General features: G+C 46.2%; 1 long non-coding RNA gene across 1 annotated transcript; it reads left to right on the top strand.

The window, feature by feature from the left end:
* Window positions 1–1,797: 1,797 nt before the first annotated feature.
* Window positions 1,798–5,231, top strand: LOC139045706 (uncharacterized). Its single transcript, XR_011504656.1, has 3 exons — window positions 1,798–1,979; window positions 3,751–3,816; window positions 4,990–5,231. It is a non-coding gene; the product is annotated as an uncharacterized lncRNA (long non-coding RNA).
* Window positions 5,232–15,315: the final 10,084 nt, after the last annotated feature.

The following is a 15,315-nucleotide window of genomic DNA, read 5'->3' as shown; positions in this document are numbered from 1 at the left end:
CTGGGCACAGGGGATCTTTTTCTTGGCTCCATCTCTGAGCAAATGATATTAATGTCAGAATATAGCAGTCCCTCCCTCCTTCCTCCCATATGGAGGGTTTGTCCCAGTAGAGCAACTGTTTCCAAAACGTGGTCCATACACCCACATTGAAAACCAACCATTTTTGGAAACTATTTTCCCAATAATATTAAGCCATTGTTTCCCTTTTCCACCATGTCAGTATCTGCACCAGTGGCACAGAAACTATGGTGGGCAAAACTCCTGGGACCTTAGCACAGGTCGTGGCAGTGACACCAAGCTGGATGGTAGCCCTTGTGTTCTTCAGCACCATATGCTCACAGAAGGGAGATGCCAGTTTCACTTAAGAACGTCCTTAATGAAAGAGCAAACATTACTAATTTAATTACATCTTCACTCATGAGTACACCTTTCCAACATTCTGTGTGATGAAATGTGAAGTGTGCACAAAGCGCTTCTGCCCTCTGTGGAAGTACAACAGGGTTGTCTTGAGGAAAAGCACGTATGTGATTGAGTTGCTAGCTCAGCTAGCTGCTTTTTTTTTTTCATAGAACACCATTTTCACTCGAAAGAATGATTGTCAAGCCAACTATGGCTATTCGGGCTTGAGTATTTGGCAGATATTTTCTCGAAAATGAATGGAGTGAAAACAACTGGCAGTATTTGTTCTCAATGATAAATTCGAGCTTTCAATTGAAAATTAGAATTTTGGAAAACTTGAGTCTGTCATGAGCTTGACAGCTTCCTGATACTTAAAAGACTTTTCTGATGAGATTGGTAGTGGTATTAATGAATGTGATTTTTTGGTGTCATATAATGAAATGTGTCAACATTTGGGAGTTCTGCATAACCCTGTGAACTAATATTTTCCATATGACAAGAATGAAGTTACAATATTATGCATTAAAAAATCCATTCAAAGTCCAGGATAGACCAATGGATTTTCATATAACATAGAATGAAAAGTTCATGGATATGATTTCAGATTCCACATTCCAACTAAACTTTAAGAAACTATAACTGTCGAGTTTCAATATGTTATCAAAGAAGAATGCCCACAATTGTCCGAAAAAGCTATTAAAATAGTCCTCCCTTTTCTAACTACATGTCTGTGTGAGCCCAGATTCTCTTTATGTATCAACAAAACGAGATATTGAAACAGATTGAATGCAGAAGCAGATATGAGAATTTGGCCAGACATTAAAGAGATGTGCAAAAATGTAAAATAATGATACTTTTTTCATAGAGTTTTTTTTGTTTTGGAAAATGTATTTATTTTTCTTTAAAATACATTATGTTAAATATTTAATGAGTTTATTATAATTATCTTAAAATGAATCAATAAATTTAAACATTTTTATTGGTTTTATTTTTGAAGGTGATAGATAAATATAATAGATATAATACACATACATATACAGGTACTCTTTGGGGTCTGCAATACTTTTTTAAAAAGTACTGGAGAATTTGCGTTGCCACCAGATGGTGCTAATGAGAATAAAGAGCAGATACTGTGTGTGAAAGAGAAAGAGAGAGAGAAAGAATAAAAGTGGGATTTGCAATGGTGAGTTTTACAGCATGAGATTTCCTAATAACAATGATATTTGTAGACTCCATAGGAAAAAAAAGTGACAGGACCAGGACTTAATCAGTGGGTTTTCACAATCTAAATTACATAGGCAGATTTATGCCAAATAATACGTTGGACTTTTTTTTTTTCCTTTCTCTAACAAAAGCCAAGCACATTCCTTGGAGAAACTCACTGCAGCCTTGGAAACTAAGCAGATTAAGCTGAAACAGCTCAGTCTTTCCCATTTTGTGTTGCTAATAAGATAACATTAATCTCTGGGGTGTACGAGTGAAATTGAGGCAGATTCATTCCAGTAAGGAGGACATTACAGAAACCTCCCAGCCTGCAGCTTCTTCCTGTGGGTCCTCGGAAGCCCTGAGCTGGGGAGGAGGTAGGTGGGCTGGGAGTTGTTGGGGTGGGGGTGGAGAGAAGGTTACCTTTGAGAGAGTTAGCTGGCATCTGGGTGACAAAATGGTATGAATGTCTGGGCTTTGTGTGAGGAGTTATAAATGAGTGTTGGAAAAACTTGAAGCCAAATTAATTTTTCCTTCAAGTTCAGTCTGAAATAGCTGACAAAGGATAGAAGACTCTTCCATAGGTGAAGTTTTTATCGGCAATGCTCTTTCAAGGGTCAGCAATAAGAGGAGCTGGAACATAAACTGGGGGCTGGCTCTCTGAATGGGTTTACAAGCTGCTAGAGAATTGGGTGTAATGTGGTACCAACCCTCCCTCCCTTCTAGACTGGGGTTCCTGTGTGTCCTCCTCTGACATTTATTCATTCCTTCACTCCTTCGTAAACGTTGTTTGGAACCTACTATCTGTGTGCTAGGCACTATGCAGGGTCTACAGTGAAGACTGAAATAGACATGGTTTCTACCCTTAGGTGGACTTGTTTGAAAAAAACAAAGTCAAGACTGAAGAAATCTGGACATCTTCATGCCACCCATAGAACTGCCTGCTAGTAGCTCTTATAAGAACATGGAGCTGGGGCTAATGTTTGCTTGGAATGATGTAGAGAATTGGTTCTCTGTTTCCTGTGATTCTGGCTGACAGTGAGTGTCTCTTAGGCACCGATTTCCACACATAAACATGGAAAGGCAGAAAAAGCGGAGCTAATCAACAAACGAAGGCTAATCGAGGCTGAATGCCGAAGTCTCACTTTCAACTTTCAAAGGCACTGATGATGCAAAATCCACTCACCACCCCCAACTCAGTCCAGGAATCTTGTGTTCCTCAACTGGGGAAAGTGGAAGCACAGTGACCTGGAAGCTCAGGCAGAGAGGAAGCAAAGCTACTGGTTTGAGTGGCACTTGACCATGGGCCTCCTGACTGAAGCTGGAGAGTGATCCACAGGCTCAGGCATCAGGGGACTGAGGCTGTTTGATGAAAAGCGTTGTTACTAAGGAAGTGGGAGAACAGCAGGGACAAACTCTAACAAAATATTAGGGGTGCAAGGAAGGCCTGTTTACTAGTTCGTTTTTAATTGCGTAGCATGTGGTTGCCAGTATTTTAAATTGTAGTGCTCCAGGCATGTAATTAAGCGAGAGGGCTTGGTTGGCACCAACTGGGATGCCAAGTTGTTGATGCAGCTCATGATAGTGATCTTCTGGTATTAAATAATTCTGGGCTGAGTGTGTGTGTGTCCCTAGCCCTATTTGTATGTTTTTGCTCTGGGCCTCCAAGCTCCAAGTAAAAACGACCAGCCCCTCTTAATGTGTTTGTTTTGCTGCCTATGTGAAAATCCCAGTCTAGGTCTCAGTCTGGCCAGTGGCAAATGTTTGGCTAAAGGGGTTTCTGGATCTGAAACAAAGATGGATCATCTTGGGCCCATCATGAGCCATCCCAGTCATTACAAAGGCCCCATGCCATCTATTCTTCTGAAATCACAGAATTTTAGAGCTGAATGCAAACTTAGCAGTTATCTTCTCATTTTATATATGAGAAATCTGAGGGCCAAGGTCGTGACCTGACTTGCTGAAGGTCACTCAGCTGATGGAGGTTTCAGGAAATGACCGGTATTGGACCCTGGCACAGGGTTCTCTCTGGTGTAACCCTGAGGCCCTAATGTAGCTCCAGAGGAATTTCTTCTCTACCTTCCCCCAACCCCCAACCTCCTTCAACATGAATTCTCACCCTTTTTGAAATACATGCTGTTTTCCTAGTCTTTTTGCAGAAACGACCCTGCTGCAGAGGTTTCATGGAGAGAGAAGAGGAACGTCGCAGTCCAGGTAAGTGAAATGCTTTGTGAAATGGTAGAAGATAGTTCACTTTCCAAGTCACGAGGGAGCCGTTTCACCTTGGCAGAGGCAACTTAGTGGACCGTAAAGGCCTGGGAGAGTCCCTGCCCCTCCCAAAGTGAGCAATTTCCTGCATTCAGCTCTGTCAGCACAGGCCCATTACATCATAGGGACACTGTGTGTTTACCTGGCAATTATCTGGAGTGGGAGCCAGCCCTCTCGAGAGGTTCTCTTTGAGCCTTCCTAGCAATACCCGCAGAGGTAGTGGTGCAGATGGAGGTCCTCTTCCTACAGGACAGAAAGGAAGGCATATGGAAGGTCCTGAGAGTGACCGGGAGTCAGGACGGGGCTCTGGGCCCATTGGACCTTGCTGCTACTGCAGCTGATAGAGGATTTGAGAGTCCCCATTTGCCCTTCTCCAGGCCAGCGAAGGAGGAGTTTCCCAGGTGCTCCTTATTAGAGGTGGACAAAGGTTAAATCACTGAGGACCTTTTGGGTTGAAAAGCACTGGTGCTTGCTTAGGGTGACCATGTCCTGGATGTCTTGGATGCTCTGATTGCAAATATTCTGTCCTACCCTCTTTATATTGAAGCTTACATTTTGATTTTTTGTTCCGAAGACAGAGACATTACACTTATTTGGAAATGGAATTCTTCACCCCCTTCTTGGTATCTGACTTTGAACCACACAAAGCCCTCTCTAGAAAGAACAGAATCAACCCTCCCAGCCACATCAGTGGATCATCTAGGGAGCCTGTGATGGGGCTGAACAAGGCAGGGGGTATGCGTGAGCATGGATTTGGGAATCAGTTCTGAGTTCAAATCCCAGCTTCCAGCGCCATAAATTACAGTGTTTTCTATCTTCCTCTCCTACTGCTCCTCTCTGGACTCCTCTGTTTCAGAGCACTAGCCTCCAGGTTGTCCCTCTGATACTTGACACTTGCCTCAGGACCTTTGCACTTATACTTCCCTTTCTCTGGAATGCTCCTCCCCCAGAGATCCACATGCCTGCACCCCTGCCTTCTCCAAGCCTTTACTCAGTGTCGTCAGTGACACTTCCACTCCTCACTCCATCTCCTTCCTTGCTCTGTTTCTCGAAGCCCTTACCACCCTCTAGCATATCATGCAACTCACTTTGATTTTTGTTTATTGTCTGTCTTCCCAGCTACAATATAAACTCCATGAGGGCAGAGCCTTTTGTTGCCTTTGTTCACTGCTGGATTCCCAGTGCCTGGAGCAGAGTCTGCCCTTGGCAGGAGTTTAAGGAATGTGGATGGAGACAAATCTGAGCAAGTAACTCACTTTCTGAGCCTATGTCCTCCCTCTCTTGAATTGTGTGAGAATTAAATAAGACAACTGCTGTAGATAAAAATAATAGCCAACATATATCCTGTGCTTATTCACTGCCAGTTTTCAAATGTGCTAAAGTGCTTTATGTGGATTATTTTATTTAATCCTCTCCCCAAATCCTGTGAGGTATTCTTTTTATCTTTACAGAAAAGGAACCCGAGGCTTAGAGAAGTTGAGTCACCTATTCTGGGTCACACAGAAGTCAGGTCCGCATTTGCTGGTGCTCAGAACAGCACCTTCAGCCCGACACCGTGGTGCACGGGGCCTGATGTGCAGCCACGGCTCAGTCAGTGCTAGTTCCCTTCACTGAGTCACCCAGTGGAAGACCCGTGGTCTGTCTGCCCCTCCTCTTTTGTGAACCTGTCCCTCCCACTGAAACCTGACATCTTGGAAGCATCCCCTGTCCTCGGAGGCAGTGTGGTGTATGTACTGTGTGGCGTATAAGACGATAGGTTTGTTCATTGGGAGACCTAGCTCCTGGCACGTTCTTTGCCAATAATTTACTGGGCAATGGCTTCCCCTCCCTGGGCTCCAGGTTCCACTGGTGTGATGAGCACTGAGGTCTCTTCCAGCTCTAATAGCCCTGGACCAGGGGAGGACACCACAGGGTTGTGTAGAGTATGAATCATCTCGGAGGATCCTGCCCCCAGGCTGTGGCCTGGACCCCCTACTCTGCTTAATAGTGCAGTCTATCTGCTTTGACGACTGCTGGCCTATCCCCTCCCACACCTCTTGAGCTTGAATTTCAGGCTGCCAGATTTGAGTGGGAGGATGGAGGAGGCAACATTTCCAGTGATTTTCTAAGCACTTCTCTAGGGTCGAGACCACAAGAAAGAAAAGGAAGGTTTGAGAGGCCTTCCCCCCACAACCTGGGGCACAGTCACTGCAGGAAATGGACTTCCCTTAGGGGGCTCACAGGGGGATTATGCTTAGCCCTCTGGCAGCTTCGCAGTGGGCTTGGGGACACTTTGTAAGAGGGCATCTGCCCTATAGACCGTTCCAATTCCCCACCACACCTCCTGCCAAGAGTCCAAGGATCATTATTGCCAACACTAAAACTGTCTCACTTTACTTCCAAGTTCTCCACTGGGATTTGTTTTTCCCTCCTTGTGAAATGGTGGTTGAGTAAGTCAAGCTAGCCAATGGCTTGGGTTGTTTTCCCCATTTCATTTATTCAACATTTATGTGCAAGACTCTTTGCAAGGGATTCAAAGAGGAAATTAGTCAGGTCCTGGCAAACTTAAATTAGGTTATTGGTAATTTGAGGGGAGTTTAATAAAGAGACTATATTCAAAGGTGAGGACAGAGTGTAGGAAAACAAGGATAGTGTAGTACCCTAGAGCTGGTAACATCAGGAAGATATTATCAACCTAGGGCTAAAGGGACAAGAGGAGAGAAAAATTCCCAGAATCCAGAAGGAGAGAGCCATGTGGAGATGGCCACCTGGCAGGAGCTGTGTGTGACCTATGTTTGAGGGACTCGTCCAGCTGGTGAAAACCTTGACCTCCCTCTCTTCTGTCCATTGGCTGACCTCCATTGATGCAGTCGGTATGGGTCAGCTTCTTGGGGCTCATGGCAGGGCAGAGAAGAGTAGAGTGGAGATCTGGAAGGACAAACAGATTTCCAGCACAGAAGTCAGACACGGCCTCTGTCCTCCAGAAGCTTGCATACTAGCAGGGGAGACAGGAGTGCAAAAGTAAATGACAGTGTGATAAATGCTTTAATAAAAATATGTACAAGAGATGCTCAGGTCTTAGGAAATGAACTCTGCCAGGGAGGGTGTTAACGTGTGTGAAGATTGGAGGAGGTTGGTTCCTGAGAAGCGGGTGCAGAAGAGTTATTTCTCAAACGATGATCAGGTTTCTTGGAGGAAGTAATGTCTAAACTGAGACCTGAAACATGAATAAGAATTAGCCAGGGGATGAGGAGAAAGATAAGGAGACCAGGCCGAGTGAAAAATATGCAGAAAAGCAGCAGGCTGAAAGAGAGCGTAGGACTCTTTGGGAAACTGTAAGTAATGTAATATACTAAAGTAATGTAATATACTAAAGTAATGTAATATACTAAGGTCATGGAATATAATAGTGTACAGGAAGATGGCTGAGAGATAAAGCTGAACAGAGAAGAAGGGCCCAGAGCATGAAAAATTCTTTTGCCAGACTAAGGAATTTGGAATTTTGTGTAAGGCCAGTGATAAGTCCTTAAAAATTTTTATCAGGGGAGTGATATCTTTGTATTTGCTTTAGAAACTCCCTTTGGTTGAAGAGGAGAGAGTGGATTAAAGGCAGGGAGATTCAAAAGAAGGTTATTTTCATAATCTAAGTGAGAGCTGACAGTGGCCCAAAGTCAACTGGTAGAAGAGGGGATGGAAAGAAGTATTAAGGAGGTAAAATTTATGGGATTTGGGGATTGGATGTAGGAGTGAGGGAGAGTTTAGTCCTAGAGAGATGATGATATCCTTCACTGAGATAAGGATCTTCAGAGAAGGAAGAATATGAGTGTGTGTGATTGTGCATTGGGGACGATAGTGCACTATGGTGGAGAAGAATGAGGGGATTGATAAATAATCCAGTCTGGGGCATACTGAAGTGATGGCACCAGTACGATGTCCCAATAAAACTGCTGGTGCTTTGAACGAGTTGTTCACAAGAGGTCTTGGTGGAAGCTATGGATTTGAGAACTGTCAGCATGCAAATGGTGATTGCAGCAATGGAGTCCATGAGATCACCATGGAAAGAGCTTAGAGTGAAGAGGAAACAATGCCAACAAACGCTGACTTTTCAAAGGATGGCAAAGGTGGAGGAACTCACAAAGGAGATGGAGAAGGGTTAGCCTGAGAAGAAGGAGGAGAACTCAGAGAGAGTGGAGTCACAGAAGCCAAAGAGAATATTGAGTTAAGAGGGGCAAGAGGAGAAGTAACCATGTCAAACATTATGGAGAGGTCCCAGGCACAGGAGTTAACTAGAGCATGATTGTTCCTTCTCTTTCTGTGTGTTTTAATCAAATAGATAAGAAATATTTCCTGAGCATCTACAGTATGGTTGTTAAGGGCTGAATTGTGTCCCCCAAAAAGATATGTTAGAGTCCTAACCCCTAGCAACTCAGAACATGATTGTATTTGGAGATAGGACCTTTAAAGCAGCAATTACAGTAAAATGAGGTCATATGGGTAGGCTCTAATCCATATGACTGGTGCCCTTATAAGAAGAGGAGATTGGGACACGACAGATTGATGACCATGTGAAGACACAGCGAGAAGACAGCTACCTACAAGACAAGCAGAGAGGCCCCCAGAGGAAACCAACCCTGCTGACACCTTCATCTCAGACTTCTAGCCTCCAGAACTGTAAGAAAATAGATTTCTGTTGTTTAGGCCCCCCAGTCCATCGTACTTCCTTATGGCAGCCCTAACGAACTAACACAATGCTTTGCGTAGGAATTTGAAAAAGCAAACAACATGGGCTAGGGCCCTCTAGGAATTCAGGACTCTTTTAAGAGGAGATGAAGCACATAGATTAATAACTGGCCATGCTAGCCAATACAATCCTCAGGTTTGGGTAATTAGGTTGTTAACTAGTGCTTTCCAAGGTTAGAGAAGCAAACACTTGCTCTGGGCTGGGGTAATTGGGAAAGATCTCAAAGAGGAGGTGGGATTGAGCCCAGCCTTGAAGGATGTACGGGATTAGAGTTGGCAGGGAAAAGGGGGAGGGGAAGCCCCTGTGAAAGACAAGGCTAGCAAAGGGTAGAGAGATTGTTGGAGGTGTTGAGGGAGACAGGCTGACTAAAGGGGCCGTTCCTCGAGTAGAATTGTGGCTATATACAGAGACCAACACTGCTGTACGTCCTCCCAACGTCTGTTCTCTCATCCATGGTAACAGTAGGTTTAGCTGAGCACTTGGCCACCTAACCAAAGATACTTCCTTTGCCATTAGGTGTGGTTGTGTGACTAGGTTCTGGCCAACAGGATGTGAGTGGAAGTGTTGTGGACAACTTCCCAGTTGTGCCCACATAGGGAAAGAGGTGCCTTCTCCCCTTTCCCCCTTTCCTTATCCCTGGCTGGAAGTACAGACATGCGGTGCTGGGAGCTGGAACAGCCATCTTAGACCACAAGATGGAAGCCTTGTATTGAAGATGGCAGGAAACACAAGATAGAAAGAGCCTGGATACTGACAACATGTGGCCACCTTATCAGCCCTGAGCTGCTTTTGCTTGGACTGTTATTTGAGAGAGGAACTCCTATCTTGTTTAATCCACTATTATTTTATCCCTTACAATAACAGACAAATGGATATTCTAACTAACATGTACAGGGTGAGGCTAAATGGTGGTGGAACCTCTGGTTTGTACTGTACACAATGATAGCTACCAATGTCTTTTGGAGGAAAGAATGGAGATCAGGGAAAGGAACAAATATTTACCGAGTGCTTACCATGTGCTAGGTCTTGTGTTACGTGTGTGTTACTTATTAGAATTATTTTATTTAATTATCACAGTGGCTCTGTAAAGTAGATATTAGTAGCCCTGTGTTGATGTTAGGGAAGCTAAGGTTCAGAGGAGTTATGTCACTTACCCAAAGGTACACAGTACATGACAGAGTCAGGAGTTGAATCTAGGTCAGTGGTTCTTAACTGGAGGTAATTTTGTCTCCCAGGAGATGTTTGGCAATGTCTGGAGAAATCTTTTGTTGTCACGAGTGGAGAGGGATAGGGATGTGCTACTGGGTAACAGAAATGCTTCTAGACATTCAACCATACACAAGACAGCATCCCCCACCCCCAAAGAAAGAATTATCTGGCCAAAAATGTCAATAGTGCAGACGTTGAAAACCTGAAATCTACTCTATGAATAGCCCATGGGTCCATTACACCAAATTGGAGGGTGGGAGTTGAAGAGAAGGTTATGACAAAAACAGTATAGTCGGAGAAGAATGTCATGGAAAAATTACTTTAGGAAGGTAAACCTAGATGGTGAAAAGATGAGCTGGAGATGGAAGAAACTGAAACTAAGAAGACTAATGGAAACCACTGAACAGTAAGAGGGGAGGCAGGAAGGACCTGGAGGGGTGGGTGGTGGAGCCAATAAAGTGAAGAGAATTTAAGTGTCAGTGGCAAGAACTTGCTGACCCAGAACATAAAGGGGATGAGAGAGGCAGGGAGAAGTGAAGACAGATCTAGTCAATGATGATTCCATTTCTCCTCTCCCTCCTCCTCTTTTCCGTCCCCTTCCCCCTCCCCCCTCCTCCTCCTCTCCTCCACCTCCCCTTCCCCCTCCTCCTCCTCCCCCTCCTCCTCCTCTCCTCCACCTCCCCTTCCCCCTCCTCCTCCTCCCCCTCCTCCTCCTCTCCTCCACCTCCCCTTCGCCCTCCTCCTCCTCCCCCTCCTCCTCCTCTCCTCCACCTCCCCTTCCCCCTCCTCCTCCTCTCCTCCACCTCCCCTTCCCCCTCCTCCTCCTCTCCTCCACCTCTCCTTCCCCCTCCTCCTCCTCTCCTCTACCTCCCCTTCCCCCTCCTCCTCCTCCCCCCTCCTCCTCCTCTCCTCCACCTCCCCTTTGCCCTCCTCCTCCTCCCCCTCCTCCTCCTCTCCTCCACCTCCCCTTCCCCCTCCTCCTCCTCTCCTCCACCTCCCCTTCCCCCTCCTCCTCCTCTCCTCCACCTCCCCTTCGCCCTCCTCCACCTCCCCTTCGCCCTCCTCCTCCTCTCCTCTACCTCCCCTTCCCTCTCCAGTCTCCCCCTTTCCCACCTCTCCCTTTTCCCTACATTCCCCTCCTTCACCTGCCTCTGCTTCTCTCTGCCTTCCTTCCTACTAACCCCTTTCTCCCCTGACCCCCAGTTCTAGGCTGTGGGTTTCATTCTCCCACCCCCATCATGTGCAATGCAGAAAAATCTGTGTCTCCTCAGCTTTATCCCCGTAACAAGAACCAGCAAGCTCCCACAGCCACAGACTCTGACGCATCTTTTCGATATTGCTTCCCTCTCCATTTCCTGTTTTCAGGGTGGATTAAAAACTTTGACCAATGTCTAGGATTGTTATAAAGACAGACCTATGGCTCCCGGAAGAACCCAGAGGGGATTTCAGACATGCCAGAGGAGGAAGGAAATCCTCTGTCTCACTTTTGCTGTTTTCTTTGGAGTGTTTTTTAAAGGACACTGGCCTGTTGACAAGGGATCCCAGGGCCTTAGGGTGGCCTTCTTTCTTTCTTGGCCCCTGGCCTGTGCCTGGCCTGACAGCCTGCTGCCTGCTTCAGGGCCAGAGAACCAGCATTGCCAGGCGTGCCCTGAGCCCTGCTGGCAGAAGCATTAGTGTTTGGGCTCCATCTCTGTTTCCCTGGCCCTCTCTTCCCCAGCACCTGGGGAGTCCTATTGAGAGGCCACTGGCATCTCATGCCTTTGGAAAAACTTGGTCAATAAGAAGGCTGTGATGATGAACTGATTGCTACAAGGCCTTGCAGCTTAAGTCAGTGACAACTGCCTGGTGGGCCTTGAATCAGCGATCCAAGTGGAGGGGTCAGCACAACTGTCTGCTGTCTATTGGGGGTGATGCTGGTTCCCCAGCTCCTCCTGCCATCATGATTCCCTGACGTGCTATGTCCAGCTCACCACTTCTCTCAGTTCAGCCTCCATGTGTTCCTTGCTTCTAGGGCCCCTCTGCTTACTTCCTGTCTCTCCAGTTCTTGAGTTTCCTCTTCTCACTCTCATCCCACCCGTGCCATCTGCTGTGAGAGCCAGGTCTTGGGGAGCACGTGGAGGGCTGATGTGCCAATAAGGACCATATTAATCTTCACAACCCCCTCCCCTCCCTTTCCTGTGCCCTTTCTCCCTTGTTCAGGCCCTCAGTGCAATTCATGGACTCTCCATTCCCCTCCCAGGCGAAGCCCCTTGGAAGAGCATCTGACGGCGGCCACTCCTGAGGGTGACGGAGTTAAGGTCTTCCAGGTGACCTCTGAGTTTTTGTTAGATGGGAGGGATGAAAGGCTCTGACTTTTATTAAAGAAACAGTATCTTCACCCAGCAGCAGGGCAGGTGGTGAAGGTCCAACATCTCCTTCCTATGCTTCCTAGCTCAAGAGTGGGGCCGTCTTCTCAACGAGCAGCGGCACGTTGCACGCAGGGCCCTGCACTCCAGGCTCGGGGACACCGATCATCCTGGAGCACCACTCACGTCTGACCTCTGGATTTGCTCCATGGACCTGGCCCAATCAAGGGCTTTGCCTCAGGATCCCATCCTCACTGTTCTTGGCTCTCTTTGGTGAAGGGCTGGGGGTTGGGGGAGGTGACTGTGGGGAGTGGGAGTGATCAGATTGAAATGCAGGGCTGGGAGAGGGCATTGCTGGGGGCAGCAGGAGAAAAGTTGCAGCAGAGGGGAGAACAGGCCCCAAGCTTCTGCCTCGCCTTCCCTCCTCTCTCCTGCTTCAGAGGGAGCTGCACTGCCTTGCAGATGATGAGTTGGGAGCAGGGCAAGGAGCAATAATGTACCAAGAGATCCAGCTCTCCACTGGTTCATTAGGAAGAGAAATGACTGAGCCAAAGCTGCCAAGAGCTTACTCTTTAGGATTGTTTTTTCTGGCACCTTCCACAGCATTGACAAGCTAATGGAGGGATCAGGGATCTCTGACGCTGAGAGCAACAGGAAAACCAGGTGCCCACAAGGTGAATGGTCAGGTGTGGGCCCAGCGTGGTGGCAGAGCCCGATGTCCTGATATGGACCCTCATGGTCTCCCTGGGCTCAGGAGGGAACCCTCTCAGGGTCTGCACCGCCAGACTCCCAAACAACACAGTCGCACGGCTGGGCAGGGCTGCCGCCCCAGTGACTCAGCAGGAAGAGAGTTCCCGGCAGAGCTTACTCTTTTTTGCAGGGATCTCGCCTGAGGAATATCTGAGGCCAGAGTGTATGGTTGGGTCTGTTTGCTTTTTCAACACTCTCCAGCAACCGCCCTGCCCGCCTCTCCCGTTCATTGATACAATTGTGTTTTTCCAACTTAAGAAAAATGCTGTGCAAAAGCATCTTCAAGTCAAGTCCCCCAGCCCCAGGGGTGATTTTCAAAATAGTGCCAGACATTAATCGTTTTATAGCAGGATGTCAGGGAGGTCTAGGGGTTCAGGGGAAGGGGCCTTGGGTGGCTCAGGGCAGCGACATTTACCAGCTGGAAGGAAAGAAAGCACTTTCATATACTGGAGGTGGGGGGTATTCACACATATTTGTTTTACTTTATTGTAAAAAGCATATAACGTTAAATTTATCATTTTTAAGTGTACAGTTCACAGTGTTAAGTTTATTCACATTGTTGTGCAACACATCTCTAGAAGTTTTCCATCTTGCAAAACTGAAACTCTACACCCACTAAAAACTAATTCCCCCTTCTCCCTTCCCTTCTCTTGGCAACCACATTTCTACTTTCTATTTCTATGATTTTGACTATTTTAGATACCTCATATGAGTGGAATCATACAGAATTTGTCCTTTTGTGACTGGCTTGTTTCGCTTCGCATAATGTCCCCGAGGTTCAAAACACTTTAATATTTTAACAACCTGTGTTTGCGCACGTGTGTTGGCTGCATGTCAGCCCCGCCTGGCCTCCACCTCAGAGGTAAACCCTATTGCACAGGAGTTCTGGAAATTACTCTTGTCTGAATATTAAAGAAATCCCATTCTTCATTCCCAACCTCGGCTTCAATCCCTACTGTGTTCTTTCCCCAGTGTGAGTTGCAGGAGGCTCTTCGGAGAAATATCTCTGCATTGGTTGGTTTTTTGGTCAAGGCCTCATTTATGAACACCAGTGTGTCTCCTTCCTTTCTAGTTCATCCTCAGCCATTTCCTTTCATATCCCACATACTACCTAAATGGAACTTCATGCTGGTTTTATTTCAGACACACCCTCAACATTGCTATCTTCACACCTTTGCTCATGTAGTGAGTGACATTACACAGGGTGCCTTTTGACCTTTACTCACTGTGTCCAACTCACACCATCTGCCTACTCAAAGAGCACTTCTCCATGAAGGTCCCCAACTAGTCCCCTGTTCAGAAATGGTCTCTCTTTCCTCAGACACCTTAGAATGCTTTTTTCCAAAACTTCAGTATGGCACTTATAATTTTGCAATCGTCATTATCAGTTGGTAGTATTTACTGAGGATCCACTGTGTGTCCTGAAAATATTCTGTGCTGTATAGTCTCATTTCCTTTTCTATCTTGTAAAATAGTTATTTATGCATGTTTTCTTCCTTTCCAGGTTATAACAATAAAGCTGATGGGATTTGGCAGCAAACAGACTCGGGCTTGGACCCTGGTTCCGTTATTGGTTGTAGGACTTTGGGCAATTAGTTAGTCTCCCTAACTCTCAGCCTTCTTGTTGGTAAAACACAGCAACAGTACTTTGTATCAGACAGTTGTATTGCATGAAATAATTACACTGGCTGGCACTGACCGAATGCTTATTATGTGCTGGGCAGTGCACCAAACACCTTTTCTGTATTATCTTATTTAATAATTTAAATCCTTATAACAACCCTAGGGGTAAGTTTACAGAGGGAAAATCTAAAGCAAATGTTTAACCCAGCGAGTGGATGAACCAGAATAAAAACTTAAGAATCCTTACTCTTAATCATTACCAATGACTGCCTCCCTAGGGTGGACAATGTCCAGCACAGGTGGCATAGTATCTGTATAATACTTAGCCCAGCACTGGCAAGTGGCAGGTGTTATGCTTCTTCCCATTCTTAATGTTGAGGGCTGGGGTCGGTCCTGTGCATCTTCGTTTCTCCATGCACCTCGTAGGAGTAACAGCTTGCATTTGTTAAGCATTTTCCAGGAATTCGCATTTTCCAGGAATTGTGGTAACCTCTAGCCCTAGCATAATTAAGGAATAGGTGATTGAATAAATTAATGAATTGAAATAGGGGACAAAAACTTTGAACAATGGGCAAAAGCTGCCTAAAAAGAGGGGTCATCCTTGCCAGGTTGTTGGCCAGGCAAGAAGACAGTACAGCTGAAGAGAGGTCTCCCAGGGGTCTGATGTACGCCTAGTATTCATCAGTGTTTTCATTAATGACTCAAAAGATGGAGTGCAGAGTATGCTAATCAAATTGGTGAAGCCTGTGAGGCGGGCTAGAAGCTGAGCACTTAGGCCAGCTCGAGTCTGCAGACAGT

The sequence above is a fragment of the Equus asinus genome, chromosome 7, assembly GCF_041296235.1.
Source record: "Equus asinus isolate D_3611 breed Donkey chromosome 7, EquAss-T2T_v2, whole genome shotgun sequence".
NCBI lineage: Eukaryota > Metazoa > Chordata > Mammalia > Perissodactyla > Equidae > Equus > Equus asinus.
The sequence above is the reverse complement of the archived record's forward strand: the minus strand, read 5'-3'. Positions and strand labels throughout refer to the sequence as shown.